Source organism: Falco punctatus, assembly GCF_963210335.1.
Source record: "Falco punctatus genome assembly, chromosome: 2".
Classification (NCBI taxonomy): Eukaryota; Metazoa; Chordata; class Aves; order Falconiformes; family Falconidae; genus Falco; species Falco punctatus.
In genome coordinates, this window is record NC_137581.1 from 21068730 (window position 1) to 21085346 (window position 16617).

Sequence of the window (16617 nt, forward strand, 5' to 3'; positions counted from 1 at the left end):
ATTGTCACCATTACCTTCAAAGAAGCCAGGCTTTCGGCTTAATTACACTTCTAATGTAAGGACACAGATTACGTCAGGTTTTGGGGGAGTTCATATTTACTTTGCAGATGCTCGAAATAGAATTTGTATATTTTTTCTTACATTCCTGTTTCCAGCATTTTACCATTATTTGTGCAACTGCTAAAAGAATAGGAAAAAACCCCACAGAACTCCCTGTTAAAGCTGAATATGAGGGAATAGACCTTACCAATACTAAGCCTACTTGAACTTTTGCCTTTTGGAGAGCTTACATCTTAAAGGGACATAATACCATGGCAGTTTGCCACAGATCACTGCTCCTGTAGTACAGTCAGGTACAGGCAGCTGTGCTTGTCTGGTATTTTAATACCTGACTGCTTCAAGTCAGATGTCATTCCAGAGCTATTACCATTACTCAGAAATAGCTGGAATGATAGCTGTAGGCACTCTACCGTTTTCAGGAGAGATATTGGTTTCTGGGTAGTCCTGAAATGTGTAAAGCTGCGCTATAGTTTTTCTTCTAGACATGATTCTAATTACAGGACCTGGTTATCAGTCAGTCCCCATTGGCATTCTTTATAATCATCTGCTGTATGCAAAGATACAATATCATTAAAATGACATTATTATTCATGAATATATTTGGAAAATCTCATTCATCATACATCTCTTAGAAAAACTAAAATAACAAATATAAGCAAGGTCATTCATCTTTCTGGGATGTTGCAAATTGGAAGCATCATGACTAACCATGGTGCTTTGCTTATGAAAACACGTATTTTCATTCTTATATTTTGTGGATTTGGGGCCTTTTGAATGCAGTGGACAGAATGGTGCCTCAAACTACCAAAATAAATTGTGGATCTTCTTGGCCATTCTCCTGAGGCAACAAGCATCTTATCAAAATTGCAGGTGGGGAAGCCCTCTTCCCACAGGAAAATGATTCAGGATGTTTCTACAGAGGGATTTCTACCTTATAAATTCTAACTTCTAGGTATCATCCAAAGGTCATGCGAATGGAGCAGAATACCTACATTTGTAACAAGTAGGACAGTGATACTAGAGGACATTTCACAGCTATGGAATACAATCTTCCCAAACAATAGGAAAACATTCATGAACAAAAGGGAAAATAAATTATCATCTTCTGAGTTTGGAGACACCTTAATTAAAACCTACAAGAAATGCAGGCAGTAAGAATGGAACCTTTTACAGAAATCTGACTTTTAAAAGAAATTGTATGGAACAAAGTGATTGTCAACAGTCAAGTCATCAGTGGCTATAAGTCATCACACCTCCATCTGTTTGAGTGCTGCTGTCCCAGCACACATCGGTTGTGACTCTGACCTTTCAGCGTTTGGATACCAGCCTGATAAGGAAAGAGAATCAAGTACTCATACAGATATGTATCATTTCAGAGACAATATCCAGTATCAAATAAAATCATGCTATTGATGGATAGATATAGGAGGCACTCTGTGTATTTTTATTGCCAGGAAACCCAGTCATATTCATCATACTGGTATGCAAAGCACATGCAGCAAGACTAACCTGAGTCTTTTGAGGATGTTACCATGTAAATACATACTCCTTACAAAAACTGCATTATAAAACTCTTCATATTTCTTTAATGGCTAAATTAAATTTAAATAATTCCTTTATAGTAACAGTGAAAATTCTCATTCACGAGAAGTAAAAGGAAGTAGCAGAATCGCAAACCTGGCTCAGAGGGATTTCAGAGTGCAAATCTCCATCGTAACATTTATTGTCTATCTAGCTAAAATAGGTTCACAAAAATCTTTTTCTGAACACTGCTTCATTTTTGGAGCAGTCCAGATCCACATCTGCACATTAATTTCACAGTATAGGCTCTTTGAGAATAAATGAGATCTCTTCCCAAACCTGAAGTATCATTTTTAACTATCACCACTTCTTTCCCCTCCTCCCAAAAAAGTAAATTAATCCTACTAATACGAGCTTCAATCTATAGCATTCTGTGATTACATACTCTTGTCCATGGACAGGAAACTGGTCTCAGTGATATGAACACCAAATCTGTTATATTCAGTGTCCAGAGATCACAACTGCTGCAGGTTAATTAATTCCTATACCTCTGTAATGGATGTTGCTCTGTTAATGGCATATTCAATAAAAGAAGTGATGAAAGAGATGATGAAGTATGCTGGAAAAGTGAAAAATGCAATGACAATAGTTATAAAAGGTAATATGGTGAATGCAATTTGCTCAATAGGCTTAATGCTGTCTATAAAAAATCTCATCCTGTTCTCACCAGGGAAGCAGGCTGTGCTGTATACTCTATCTATGGAGTCCTTCAGCAGTTTAATGTGACCATACTAAATGACTTCCCCTGCATCTATTTAAAATATGCCCAAAATATGTCATTTCTGGGTGGACAGCTTGTATTAAGGCAAAGAAATACTGGAGGCATACTGACAAATATTAGACTGGTGTATATAAGTACATTCCATAATGTTCAGCATGTAAAGATTTTTAATTTTACCTCCCATACTCAAAATGACATGGGAAGACATCAACTCCTGATTTATTATTCTACTTAATTATGCTCTACATGTGCAATGTGGTAGTTAGTGGTTAGCAGTGAAAAAGTGTTTATGCCTAAAAAGCTCCTTATGAATTGAAGTAAATTTCTTGGTTATTGTCTTTACCATCCCAAAAATAAGGAAAGTGAGAGGGGGAATATACAATGGATATATTATGGTGTTATATGTTTTCCTGTGTGTTAAGTATTTTTGATACTCACGTGTCAGCTCTCTAAGATGAGGAACAGGCGAATTCATTTGTCTTCCACGTCTCAAAGGACATAACAGCATGCTGAATCAGCCCATTAAATCTCAGTAGTGCACATGTTGCCTTTACCCTTTTCTACCTCTGATGAACCATGTGCTGATGAAAATCAAAACTCGTGTGTGTAAGAATGGTGAAAACTTATTAGATGCTGGAGTAACAGCAGCAAAAATATTCAGAAAGGCTCAGCAGCCTGCTGTGGCTGAGATCCCTGTCTGGACTACACAGCACACAGCCACGGCCACATCCAGTGGTCCATGACATCCCTGACATCCCTGCCCGTGTCTGAGCAGGGGCGGGAGATGTAAAAGGCCTTTTACCTTCTCCCAGGCAAATCCAGACCCACCAGGCCCGTAATTGGGCCCAGCGTAAGGACTTGAGCTCCTGCCAATCCCATGTTGCCATATGTCCCCCTTCCCAAGCTGCCCCATGTTGCCATCTGTCCCCACGCCAGCCCATCCGCTCAGGGCCATCTGCTTCTGCCTGACCCATCCCACGGGGCCAGCAGTCTCACCCCTCTCCAGGCTGGTGTGGCCACATACCTTTTCTGGAGGTACACAAATTCCTTCCAGCCATGGATAAATATCTGCTAAAAGGGGCAGTAAGCATGAGCAGCAGCCTAGAAAAATCAATTTGGTCTGTCTGTATTTCTTAATCAGCGTCTAGCTGAGGTTTTGGCCTCAAACCTTCTTTGCAAGTCCTCAAAAGTTTTGGTGATGACATTTTATTGAAACTCAGAGCTCAGGTGGCAGAACTGGAATTGGGAGATGGTGTGAATTGTTTTTGGAGTGTGCCCACTACTCTAGTGCCATGTAGGAGCTCCTCTGGGAACACAAAGAGTTTGCAAATCTGTTCCTGCATCTTCATAAAATCCTGGCTTTGAGTCATCAGCATTATTAAGCTCATTTCAAACGTAGTACCATTAAAGTGGTGGCACACAAGGAAATGAACCCATCTATTGCCCAGCTTTTTGGAAAAGTCTGACTCTACAAAGCTATATTTAACAAATGAGTGGAAATAATGGAAACACTTTTGAATTCCTATGAAAAAGCCATTTCCTTGGTCACTGTGGGCACTTAGCTGTATCTAGATGAGGGATGTGGGGAGAATTTTCCACTTTCCAGTTGCATATTCTCACATCCCAGCTCCCTACTGGGACAAAACACAGGCACGCACCAGCTGTCCCTCCTTCTTCCCTCCTACCTTTCCCACAATCTGGTTTTCACAGAAAAGAAAACTGGAGGTGTGGGCTGGACAGGAGCCATCATTTTTCCTAGCAGGTAAGTCTAGACATAGCTTATAATACCCTTCATACCAGTTCTCTTCCCTCATTTTCAATCTGTAGCACATTTTTACTTATTTATATTGAAATGAGCATTTTTAAGTGTTCCCATTTGATTGATGCCATGGAGAAATCAGTGTCATTATTGCTGCAACATATTTAGGGAGGAATTGTTTCAACATTCTGGCTGCTTATCCAATAAAATATTTTCCCTGAAACAGTGGAGACTAAACTATGAGATTTGAAGTCCCATATGCATTGACGTAGATGCTATAACTTCTGCTGATTTCAGCCAGGCCAGAAAGCCACCCTGTGGTGAATATTCTGCACAATCTATCTCTCCACATACCTAATGCTTTTAGGTGCTTCTGGAATTAACAAACACATTATCCTGGTACTAACGATATGAACAGCAATCTGATGCAAATTGGAGTGATCGATTCCATTAGAAAACAGACTATTGTTAGATCCTAGACACAAAAAAATCCTTTCCTCGATTATTTTCATGAGGTTCAAGTTAGACATCTATGGTTTAGGTCATAGTTGTATACTTACTCTGGACTCCATAGCAGAGGTCTTGGGTGGTTGTCAGATATTCTTTTGGCTTAAAGATACACAAAGAATCTTAAAATTATTTCACAATGTGTAATAAGGAATGATGAGTTGCACTGACAAACTACAATTTGTACTTTAAACATTAGCACCACATGTTGTTAATCTTGAAAAGAAATTTATTCTTTAGAAGAAAACCTTCTGACTATATTGTGTCCACCCCAAAGAATTAACTTGTTGCTTTCTCAAAAGGTTGCTGATGAATATTGGAATACAGGTCTTATAAAGTTACAGCCACGATAAATGTGTGATTCCATTGAAAACACTGTCTGACCCCAGACTGTATGTCATTTGGTTAGAGCAAAAAGAATAAGGAATTACCGATGCAACAGGATGATATGTTACTAGTTACTTCAGTTAGAGACATTTGCAACTGAGATACTTCAGGTGAAAGCAGGGAATGCTGAAAGAGCATCTCACTAGACCAAAGACTGTTCCTTAGCCTCTGGTCAAAGTGGGACCTCAGCTGAAGCTGGAGCCGTTCTGTTTGATAGTATGGCTGAGATCTAGCCTCATCTCTCCCAGAGGTGGGACCCTGCCACACCAGCTACACCTGCCCACAGCCCCGGCGCAGTAGCTAGGCTGAGCATAAAGTGCACCTGAAACATGCAGCAAAGCTGGTGTCCTGGTGATCAGTTTACTGACACCAACCCAGTGCATCAGCTGCTTTTGGATTGGAAAAGCAAACGTAAAGCCATGGCTTTCGAAGCCTGCTCACCGTGCGCAGGCAGTGCAGCCGCGGGTGGGGATGCAGGAAGCGCGTGCTGCCTGCCTGCTGAGCTGGCAGCAGATTGCACGACCACGGCGAGATAGAGTTACTCTCCAAAGAGCGTGTGGTAGGTTTTGATAACACATGAACAGATGCTATCGAACCCTAACCAATACCTGTGTAGTTCCAGGGAAGAAAGTGAAACAGGGAGGAAGAGGGGAAAGAAAATCCCAAGATGTGGTAGAGGTACATTATCAGTCATTTTTCTGTTATGAATATGAACAGCAGGCAGTCCATTAAGCCCAGCATTTTCACTGAACAATTGGAGTTCTGATAGCCATTAGGAGCAGGTCATATTTAATAGCAGTTGACTCTCTCAACTCTTTCTCCTACAGTACATTTAAATTATTCTTTGGCAAGTGAGCTAAATTTGTTTCTCCTGCACAGGACTGGGAGAGGGGATAAGGAAAGGCGTTTATTTTTGCAGAACTGGATCCCTTGCCACCCACTCCCCTCTGAATCTCAACTACTATCTAAGTCAAAATGAACTTTAATAAATGAGCTGAACTCATTAGCTATGTGAAGCTCAAGCTTACAGTCATAATGATTTTAAAATGTGTGGCTGCATCTTGAAGAAGAACAGAGCTTGACATAATTTCAGTTATCAAATACTGGTAATTGACACAGAGACAGGCTGTGCTTTACACTGGGTTATAATTAATCCACTTCAGTGACCTCAAAGGCTGCACTTCTGAGAAATCTACCACTTACGTTTTGATTCTTTGTCAACTACTTCAGCAGACATAAATTACAAATGAGGTACTAATGAAGTATTTCATCACCTGTTTACCTTCAGTGATCAGTTCCCTTACCCTAATTTACAGGAGGCACGATTTTTTTGAAGCTACTGTCAGCTGGAGCTGCCTTTTACTCTGAGCAGTTATAAATTAGCACATAGCCGTGCTTACTCTCACCAGCTCTTTGTTCTGGTTTTAAAATACTACAGCATGGGAGGTAACAAGTTTATGTTCAGAAACTGATGGATAAGAAGAAAAAAAAATTGTATTTTTTTTCTGGTCTATTCTTTTGTTTAAAGACTCACTAAATGGAAGGAAATTCCCACTGATATAAATACACTAAATCCTGCTGCAGTTAGTGTGGCTTTGTCTGTTTACACCAGTAGGGCATTTGACTGAAGCAGAAACTAAATCCTGCCATATTACAAGCTCTTGGAGTGATCTTGAAGTACATGTCAAAGAATCACCTCGATATGCCACGGTATTGCCACTGAAATCCTTACTTTACGCCTGTGATGCTCACATAACTGCCTCTGAAAACAGTAGGGCTTGATTCCCATATGCAGGCTGAAAGAACATGGAGTAAGGGACAACTTGAGGTGAGTAAGCAACAGCGTGGCTTTCAGAGGCTGGCAGGTGAGGCATGCCAACTGCCTCATCTTCATCCTGACCTGATGCTCTCATGCCTGTGGGCTGCTCCAGATCCATTCCTGCTCTTGCCAGTGGCTCCCTTGACTCCCTGCAATACCTTCCCATGGGCTCTGCACCATCCTCCTCCATGATGGAAGCTCTTTTCTCTCCTAGGCACCAATGCTTTTACCTCCGTCTGTCCCTCCCAGCATCCTGATCAGTTGTCTTCAACTTCTGCCTGCTGACAACAGCGGTTCTTCCACTCTGTGTTGGTGTCTCCACCATCCTCTCCCTTTTTTGGGGACTGTGGGGCCCACAGTAGCTTTCAGCCCACCGAAAGCTAAGTATTCTGCCTGGTTTTAATGTGAGTGCTCCATATTTTATCAGCTCTTCTAAGTCAAGAAAAAAATCAGAAAAATCTCCTCATGTTTTTCCAGAGACCTAAGAGGAAGAGTGAAGAAATTTAATTATGGGGAAAGCTATGAGTAATTTGCGAGTTCTGTTTGATACTGGGCACTTCACATGGAAGCCATTAATGGACTCACGGTTGGCTGCAGTTCAGGGCAAATTTGCTTTTCAAGTCTGAACCAAAGCAGTGAAGGTACTATGCGACAGACAGATCATCTGGATTTTGTTGCATGTTGAGGTGGAACAGGAGGTTGCCTGACAAATGAGAGTAGAACATATTTGTTTATTTTTTGACGAGGTCCTTAATTGGCCTCTTTAGGGAGTGAATTGAAGAAAAGAGATGGAGAAACAGTTAGGCTCCCATGTTCTGGAGAGGGAGGCAACATGTAAAAGGTGGGGAGAGATGAAGGATATTGGGCAATGCAGGGGCCTCTAACACTGCCAGACATGAGGCAATGAAATGTACCTAAATATACAATTTTGTCTACACTTGAAAATTTCCTGCAGTAAATAAAGCCAGGAGTTACTGCTTAAAGAAAATTGCAATTTTTTTCTTGGTTTACCTCCAATGACAAACATCTTTCAAAAACCAAGCTGCAAACCTACAGCAATACATAACTTGAGCTGAGGAGCAAAAGTCACGAAGGTGCCAGGGAGCCCTTGGGCTCAGCACTGGTGTGGTGGCCCAGGGCTGCCGCATCACAGGGTCTCAGTGCCACCAGGGCTGAGCAAACAGCCCAGGCTCTGGAGGCAGCCCGGACAGCCTCTCCACAGAGGTGCTGCTGCAGCCTTCTGGGACAAAGTAAAGTTCAAAGCACAATGCCCAGCACATGAGGACTCAGATACACGTGCTCAGACAGTGTCTCCCGAAGGTGGAACTGTACGGACCATGTGCCTGAAGAAGTTTCCTCCTGAGTCTATTTATGTGTTCAGGTCCATTTATCATAGAAAAGCCTCAGTGTAAGTTCCCACTGCACTGGTAAAATCATATTCCAAAATAATTTGTTTCTGGGTCTGTTTTGCTCTAGGTTTTATAGCCTGCAACACTGAGGGTAGGAATGCACTTGAGACAACTCTACCGGAAGGTCACGTGCACTGAACCCTGTACACCCTTCCCCAGACATCTCCGATTTGGAAACCTATTGCTGAGATTCATCGCCCTATGTCAGGCAGGATCTGCTCCATGATCATTGCGTGGTGGAAAGTATGGGAAAATAGGAGTCTCTGTTTGTGTTTTGAATGTGCTGTTTCCTGGACCTTGCCACATCTCTTCTTTTTCTGTCTCTCTCAACAGAGCTGATCACCTCTCAGATTGCTCAGGGCTGACCATACTTGGTGCAACAAATACACATATCTTGGGAAAAACAAAACCTGAACCCAAAAGTTTCAGCAAGGCACCACCTACTAACAATTTCCATAGGTTTTCATAACTAATTACTTTGCTATGCAAGGTGAAAAAAATTGTTATTGCTGTAGCAACTGTCATAATAATAATAATGAGCATTTTTTTAAACAAGATGTACTTCTTGAGGGTACAGACACATTGTGATGACATTTTTTTTTTTCTTTTGCAGTTTTTAAACAGTTGTAAGCAATATACAAAGGATCTTTTTTTTTTTTCTTTTTCCCCAATATTGATGGGATGTTGTGGTACTCCCTTTTGTTAAAGAAAGTTCTATTTAGAAAATAAATAAATCTGCTTGGGGGGGTGTGTGTGTGTGTGCAGGGAGAACAATAATGAAAATTAATTACACAGACTTTAAAAGGTAATGAAAGAGGGAGATGGCAGTGGGGAGTGACTGTCCCTTTTTAAGGTTGGCAGTGCTACAGAGAAATTTAATAAACTCTTTGATTTTGTTGGTCCCCAGCAGTCCTGGTGAGGTACTGTTCACCATGCAGGATGCACCTACAACTCATCTCTGTGGGCAAAATGGAGGGGTTCATCCATGACCCAGTTCACACCACTGCAAAAGCATCTCCTTTTGTCTTAGATAGTCCCAAGCCAAGGCAGCAGTGAGAGGCAGTTGAAGTCTGCCTACAGCTGCCATCTACTACAATCCTGGCACTGTGCACCTACAGGAAGTTCAAAATGAGAGGGGGGAAATTAATGACCTCAAAACATGAGCTATTCCTTTGCTGCATTTTCAGTACATCCAGTGGCTGCAGGCAGAAGCTGCACTTGGCCCACCTTGGTGAAGTGTGCCCTCCCCCCTGGACTGCTAGACCATGCTTTGTGCTTAACATTGACAGATAAGACTAGAGCAGGCATGCGGGTAGGAACAGGAACAACTTTCTGTTGATGGTATAGAAGAGAAGCAGAAGTTTCAATTTCTTCATAAGCAGACAGAGATGTGATGGTATCCTTAGATGCTGTGTAGCTTCCGAATCTACCTTGAAGGAGAGATTTGTGAGGGCTGCAAGGAGAGGAAAGGCAGACTTGGAGAAGCCGTTAGGATCTTGTGTGCTTCCAGGATCTTGGACAAGGTTAAACAGCACATGGATTTTATATGCTTCTTTGAAATCCTTGAATTGTAGTCCTCTCATTCATTCATTTCTTTGATAGTGAAGTGGCCATGTGCAATGTTCTAGTGTCCATTTTTTCCCCAGGACTGACTGAATTTTAAAAGCTAACAAGGCATTATTACAATTTTAAGTAGAAGTCTGAGTAGAAGGAACATGGAAAATAACTTCCCACCCACCCTCAAAGCCTACATGGCAAAACTAAATGCAACTAAAGCAGTTTGGGCAAATTCAAATTCATCCTTTCCTTGCCTAGCTCAAAATATTTGAAAAAGCTGAAATCACCTGAAAAAGTCTGTGTACCTTCAGGATTCAAATTCAGCAAAGAGCTTAAGCCTATGCTCAGTTATATGCTCATGATCAAGTTCTCTGCCTAAATGAAGCCTAGATTTGTCATCCCTCCAAGCCTTGTGATTGGTACACATTTCCACTATGAATCTGATTTTTTTAAAAAAAAAGACTATGAAAAGCCACAGAAAGCAGAAAAACTAGTGTCTGTTTCTATTTTAATAATTACATGCACTTAGAAATTATAATTACATGGTCATTAAGTCCCATTCACATAAAATCCTGGTTAGCTTATTTTTATGAATTAAATTTTACTTTCTGTAGTCTTGTTGCTCACATAACTGGCAAATGTACATTTGTTACAAGTCAAGAATTATCTGAAAGGTAAATTTCATATTAATGGAATTGATGTGCTTTCTTTTAAAACATCTTTGGCTATTTCATTGCTTATCATAATTTAAGACTTGGCTGCATAACAAGCGTTGCACTTTGGCAATTGCTAAAATGGTCTGTGTGTGGTCAAGACAGCTGTGTCTGTTGTTACTGAACATAATGCTGACTTAAGTAACCAGTATCCGCTTCAAGTAGGATTTCAAACCTTTTTGCTTTCTTTCACTAATACCAGGTTACACAGACAGAGAAAAGGGGGGCCAGTGCTGACCTGTCTCGCTTGTTGTTCTTCAAACTGTACAGCAGGCAGATAGAGCACAGAAAGATTGCAATCTCTGCCTTCAAACCTTCAGCGATGAACAACAGCTGAGCAATTTCAGGATGTTGTGTTTTGGGGTTCATCTCCCCATCTAACAAAATGCTAATCCTCAAATGACTTCAATTTCCACTTCCAAAATGTTCTGAAGAAATCTTGTGCTGTCTGGTGCAATGCTTTGGTCTTTGAGTTGCACAGAGGTGGTCTGATCCCTATCTCACTGGGAACTGGGAAACAATGTCACCCAAGTCAACATATAAGTTGTACGTACAATATCTAAACTTGGCATGAGAGGAAATTGCCCCATGATTACACCACTCAAGGAAGTACTTTTAAAGCTAAGAAGAGAGATGGGGATCAAATAGATATAAAGGGCTTTAGGGCAACTGTACCAGCTGAGGAATTCGTGCCTGAACAACAGCAGACGGTGGCTGCTGCCTTTCCAGCCAGGCTGCACCTCTGTCCACGTCCAGCATCAGCCACCAGTGTAGACATCCCAGGGCAAACCCCAGATGGGTGCCACTGCCCGCTGAGCTGGTGCCAAGCCTGCCTTTGCAGAGCCTGCCCACTTTGGGGGCTGATGCCCCCACCCCATCCACCCACCCCACTCCATGCCTCCCCAGCGAGATCATGGGCCAGGGGCAGCTTTCACTGCTGTGCTCCCTTTTCCCAGGATGACCTCCCCACTGAGGGGATGAGGCAGTCTCTACACCATAGGTTATGTGATTTATATGTAAATGAGGTAGACAATATGCACAAACGAGCTGCAGATAATGTTGCTCCAGTGGATTCCACCCTGCAGAATCTGGTTTCTATCAGGAGCATACACAGATGGGGTTTCTGCAGACTAAAGAAACCAAGTTGTGATTGCTTTTAAAGAATGTACCTACTGATACAATGCTGAGAGAAAACAGGAAAGCGCTAAGTATTTGAGTCTTAAAATAACACTGCTTTTTCTAGTCATGAAAGATTTTGAGCTATACCTCCTATTGCACTCACAAACATTTAGCTATTATTCAGGGAATATGACTGTTGAGTTTTATTCCAACACATTCCAGAACACCCTTGTAAGATGAGATTTAGCATCAAGTGAACAACATGTCCTACATAAACCCTTTTTAAAAAAGCAAATAGAAAAAAATTAAAATCAAATCTTGTTTTGAATTAACCTTTCAAGGTCATGTTGGGATGAATCCATTTAAATACATATAAAAGGGGCAGAGAAATGTGCAGCTTACTGCAGTGTGTTCTTATACAGTAAGAATATGTCCTCATTTTACACATGGCTAATTTGTATACAATAAACACATTTTTGAAGGTGACCTTGAAGCTACTATCCACAGTTTTTAAACATTTGTGTTCCAATTGAATCCATGCAAATGTATGTGTGAAGAGTTTAAAAAGTTGTGGTTTTTTTGTCTAAAGAAATGCTACAAATAATTTCTTTGTTATAAGAGGAATAAATCAGTTTATTTCTGTTGGGTTCACTGGACCTACCTCAGCTTGCACTAGCTGAAAATCTGGCCCTCATTCTTTAATCCACAGATACTCTTTGTCATTGCAGTTCATGTAAACATGAGATCAGCTATTACTTCCAGGCCCAAATGCACTCCTTGATAGTTCAGACTCAAACTTCAGTTTTAAATCTGAATTTTGCTGTCATCATTTATCTTACAACTGACCACAAGCAGACACGGAGCATTGCTGGGTTTTGTGGTATGGTTTTGTCTGGGGATTTTTAAATGTAACTAACTACCCCGTTCTTCTCCAGACACAAAAATTTAAGTGACCCATTAAAAGTTAACATAGCTGTGTGTACTCATCTTAATAAGCTTTGAAAGAGATTCTGTAACAGCCCAAACAAATCTAGCATCCAACAGATTCTCATTGTTTGAGTCAATCCACATTATAAACTGTGCATTTTTTAATTTATTTTTTTTTAACAAATAGGATTGTTTTCCAGCTATGGGAACTCGGGAAAGGAAAAGAAATAGGTCAATTTTTGTTTCATTCCATAATTTAAAGTGCACACATGAGATTGGGCAGGATATAAGTCTTCTTTTAATGTGCAAGGACCAGCCCATAAGAAATCTGAAATAAAACAGTTATTCACAAATGTGGTTTCAAACACTGGTATTTTATACACAGTGTCAGTATTATTAATTTTGTCTTGAATTTCCCCAAATAATTCAAACAACTTTGTAGTCAAAACAGTCAGAAACATAAACTTGGTTCACTACTGCACGGCTACATAGGAATGAAATGCAAGGGGTATTTCACGGTGGATAGCCTTGCTGAACACATTAGAGGAAGAGAAAAATACTTAATCCACTTTAAACTATTGGGAGAATTTCAGTTGGCAAACTGGTCATACTGGAATTTGACCATATGCCACCAACACCTCTATGAAATGCTCTAAAATGCAGTTTCTCAGGAATGAAACAGTTGACTACTGTATTGAGAGGTGAGAGGAGTGTAAAATAATAAATAGTCTAGAAAATAACATGAGCTGAAGACTGAAAGTAATAATGACCATACTACCATATATTCAAAGTACATTTTATCTGAGAATTTCAAATGAATTTTTACACATATAGTGCTATAATAAAGGCAAATATTATGCCAGTGTTACAGAGGAGTAAACTGAGGCATAGCGAATTCACACCACTTGCTTTAGGCAACACAGATGGTTAATGGGAATGCAGGGAATATAATTAGTAATTCTGAATTATACTGTGCTATTTTAATCACAAGACCTTTTTCTCTCTAAGGTACTTCTTATGAATTTAGGACCAGATTTGGAAAGATTTATATGAAAAGTTGCAGGCAGAAACCTGTAAGAACTTTCTAAAGCACTGTGCAGATCCAGGAAGAGTTTAGGTCCTAAATCACTGTGAGCACCTGGGTCTGAGCTTTGCAAAGCTGAACAGAATTGAAGAACCCCAGAAAGTGTCTCCACACCAGCACATCACTGAGGTACTGGCTACTTTAAGAACACAACTTTTAGTCGATCCACTCTAGATCCACTCAATATCCACGAAACTTTCTCGTGTGCTGAAAATGGGGAATTTTGCTGAGACAGAAACCATACCACAATATTTTATTTCTGGGGTGTGTTTCCAGCTTTACCTATGCTGTGCACGTTACTCTAGATGACCATCCTCAACAGGGGCCTAGAAGTTCCTCTGACACCTAGAAATTGAAAAATGAGATCTGCAGATCCCCTCAGAGGCATTGCTCTTCATGGAATAATAGATGAGTTGTCATTAAGCATTTGTGTGGAAAGTTGCCGTCAGACTTGGCAGTTCTTACTCCAAAAATCAAGCTTTGAAGTTTTCCCCAGTGTTCAGCGTTTATGATATAAATACAAAAGCTAAGATTAAGTTTTATAGGTAGTTTACCAGACTAAACATAGTTGCGAAAATTTTTAAAAAAGAAAGATTCCAAACATAGCAACAACTTTCACAATGAAGAAAATTAAATTTCGGAACTGCTGTCTACCAGCTCCACCACATGGCAAAGCAGTAATTTACAGTTCGCTCTCTAGAAGGAGGATAATTTACAACTGAAATCTTAGTCTGCCTCAACTGCTTCAGCAGGCACCTCTTCAGTGGTGGGGTCCCAGAGAGAAAACCACTGACAAAGACACACATGAAGTCAAAATGGGCTTTGTAAGACTATAACTCACGGTGTGGACAGTCCTATTTACATGAAAAGCTGTCTCTCTCTGCAGGGTCAGAAACCACGTTTTCTTACATGTGTGTTAGACAGCAGAGACTGATTTCTACTTGGAGCTCCCATATATGACCACAATATGCTTAATTAAGCCAGAGAACTCCATAGGTCCAGGGACAGAAAGGGAAGACTATGACAAAACTGTGGTGCTACGAGGTTACCCCCTGATACGGCATGAGCCCACCAGCCCTTGGACTTTTCATGTCCTGCCGTAGTTGGGCATGAGTAGAAAAGTATGAGACAGTGGGCAGACACTCTGGCCCTGGCCTCGCTTGTTTCACTTTAGGTAAACCAGCGTTTATCTGGAGATAAACTTCATGTCGTAAAGGAAATGTACTTCTGTGCTCCTTCAGGGTACATGCAGCCCATATACATTGCCTCCACGAGAGAAGAGGTTCTTAGTGGGGAAGGCAGATGGATCAGTCTTGTGAAAAAAATATTTAAAGCATTAAATACCTTATTCAGAATATGAGCTATCTTGACTGGCCCAAGTCAAACTGCTGGACAAGTGAGTGAACTAGACTTTTTCTTTTCCTTTCAGTTTAAAAAATGAAAAAAAAAAAACAAAAAACAAACCCAAAAATAAACCAAAAAAAACCCTTGTGCAATGTCACAGCTGCATCATTCATGTTTGTAAAATTTCATCTTAGCATCTGTGTTCCTCAGTGTCTATAACTATGGGATTGTTAAATTTGATTCATTTGGAAGCACCACTTTGTGATAAGTCACTAAGCAGTACATGAAGCACGTCATGAAATGGACTCAAAATGTGGAGTGGCATAATCATTATAAGCAGAAACTGGAGCTGACTCACCAGCTTTTTCAAAGTTTTGCTTTGCAAATACCTTACAGTAGCAGTACCTGTCCAATTACTGGTCAGTAGCTGCAGGCTCCTAACTTGCTGATTACAGAAATTTCTGCAGGGATGCTTTTGATTTCAGCATTCACCTGGCACTATTTTAGCTCATGAAAACCCATGAAGCATGGGTTTCTTTAACCATTTAAAAAGTATTTTCAAATTGAAGCATAATTACATACTGGTATTTTGGGTTCATTTTTTTTTACAAATAGTTCTGCATTTTTAATACAATCTCAAAAAAAAACCCCATTCTAATTGATTTTTCAAATTTAGAACAAATTTTATTTATTCAGTGATACAAGAAGTATCTTCAGCTATTTTCCAGCACCGGAAGATGTATGAGAGAATCCAGACAGTGTACGGAGCTAGGATTTTAAGTAACATGGGCTTACCAGATAAGACAGGGAAGATTAGGGTTTCTAGATTTATCTAACACAAGGCAGAAAATACCTGAATTCACATCTCAGAAGAAAAATCTGTAAGCTCATGTGCCTACATAAAAGCAGGGCAGGGCTCCTGGGAGACAGAACATGGGGTAAATTACAAGACTATGAAGAACACTGGGTTTTGATCATTACTCTTTTGACTTCTAGATGTATTAGTCTTTTCAGGCTGCAGTTTTTCAACTCATTCAACAGTCATCTTCTTTCTCTAGGCAGTGATTTTTCATTACAACTGAAATCTTAGTCTGCCTCAATTGCTTCAGCAGGCACCTCTTCAGTGGTGGGGTCCCAGAGAGAAAACCACTGACAAAGACACACATGAAGTCAAAATGGGCTTTGTAAGACTGTAACTCACGGTGTGGACAGTCCTATTTACATGAAAAGCTGTCTCTCTGCAGGGTCAGAAACCATGTTTTCTTACATGTGTGTTAGACAGCAGAGTTCATTGACTAATCATTCACAAGTTGCCATGAAATAAACAGCCTCATAAACTTAACTAATATTTACTTTAAGATAGTGCAGGAGAGCTTGTCCCATGGGAGGTGAAGTAGGAAAGCACACAGTAGTGAAGATGGGTGTGCTTCTACATCTGGAGATAAGGGCTCAGTTATAGCAGCGGCCACAAAAATGTTGTCATTTTTCAAATTAATAATTCTAACTTGCCAATTTAAAGAAAAGCACAAAATCATTCTGGTTCCACTAAAAATTGTCTCTAATGGATCCAGATCAAATAATGTGTTTTATTTTTTTTCCAAATTCTCATTTCATTCTAAGTTCCATGCTT